Genomic DNA, 1,530 nt, shown 5'->3' on the forward strand with positions numbered 1-1,530 from the left:
ACATATACACATGAACACTTTGGTTCAAAAGCTCTCTCTCACACACACTTAAACTTTCTGCTCTCTCTTTTGTGCTACTTGCTATTATTCTAAGTTAGCCAGCTGCAAGCCAAGGCTAACTACTGTGCTCTCATGCTCCATCACTTTTGTTTACTGTCTTCTTTACTGGTATGTTCTAATTTCAATTCAAATTCCAAAAACAATATAGTTCTCTTATTGTTTCAGTTTCTCCTATTTCTAGTTTGCTTTTACTTATAGTTTTGTTGTGAAACTTGCAGCTAATATGATTGCATGATTAGCATGTCATGTACTCCCCTTCTTAGGATCAGTATAAACATGTTACCCCTCCCCCTTCCCCCATGTAGTCTGTATCCATGTCATTTTGCTCAATCTGGTTTCTAGTATGAGTCTCCTTGTGAAGTAGTCTGCACTCCTAAACTTGTATGGTTTTGGGATTGACCTGAAATCATATGGATTCTATACTAAACCCCCTTAAGCATTGCTGGTTCTGTGACTATGTCTGATCAGTTGTGTCTGAGCATGTATGTACCAATTCCTAAGACCTTTGCATGTTATGTGTTTACAATCATGTGTTCTATGCATCCCCAATCCCCATCACCCCTGTGTGTAGGTTTGTTCCTACGATGATCTAGCCAGTCGTCTCATGAGTTACTGCTATGCTTCCCTCATTTCTGCTTCTTGTTGCTTTGTCTATCGATTCTATATGTGATCGGGTTGGTTGGCTCGGGTTCGGAAAGGATTTGGTAAGGTTTGAGACACTTAGTTTCTTTTGAGGAAGCTTAGGTTTGATCGGGTTGGCTGGCTTAGATTTGAGCTTAAGTTGGAAAAGTCAACCTGATGTTGACTTATGTGTTAGAGGGCTCGGATATGAGTTTCGATGGTTCGGATAGCTTCGGGAGGTGATTTGGGACTTAGGAGCGTGACCGAAATGTGTCTTACAGGTCCGGTGTAGATTTAGGCTTGAATTGACAAAATTAGATTTTTGGCATTCTCCGGTTGATATGTGAGATTTTGATATAGGGGTCGGACTAGAATTCCGAGAGTTGCAGTAGTTCCATTGTGTCATTTGGGGTGTGTGTTCAAAATTTTAGGTCATTCGGACGTGGTTTGGTTGGGTTTTTGATCAAAAGTGTAATTCAGGAGATTTTGGAAACTTAGGCTTGAATCCGATGTGTTTTGGTTTATTCGATGTTGTTTGAGGTGTTTTGAAGATTTGTATAAGTTTGAATAAGGTTATGGGGTATGTTTGTGTTTTTGGTTGAGGTCCCGGGGGCCTCAGGGTGATTTTGGATGGTTGACGGAGAGTTTGGAATTTTTGGTGAAGCTGCAGATTTTCTACTTCTGGTGTTTCCGCACCTGCGGATTGGGACCGCAGGTGCGATGCCGCATATGCGAGGAAGAAGGTCGTAGAAGTGGAAGAAGGTAAGGGAGGCAGAAACCGCAAAAGCGGTTGGAGAAACGCACCTTCGATGGCGCAGGTGCGGATAGTGAATCACATATGCAAAAATG

The sequence above is a fragment of the Nicotiana tabacum genome, chromosome 10 (assembly GCF_000715075.1).
Source record: "Nicotiana tabacum cultivar K326 chromosome 10, ASM71507v2, whole genome shotgun sequence".
NCBI classification, from domain to species: domain Eukaryota; kingdom Viridiplantae; phylum Streptophyta; class Magnoliopsida; order Solanales; family Solanaceae; genus Nicotiana; species Nicotiana tabacum.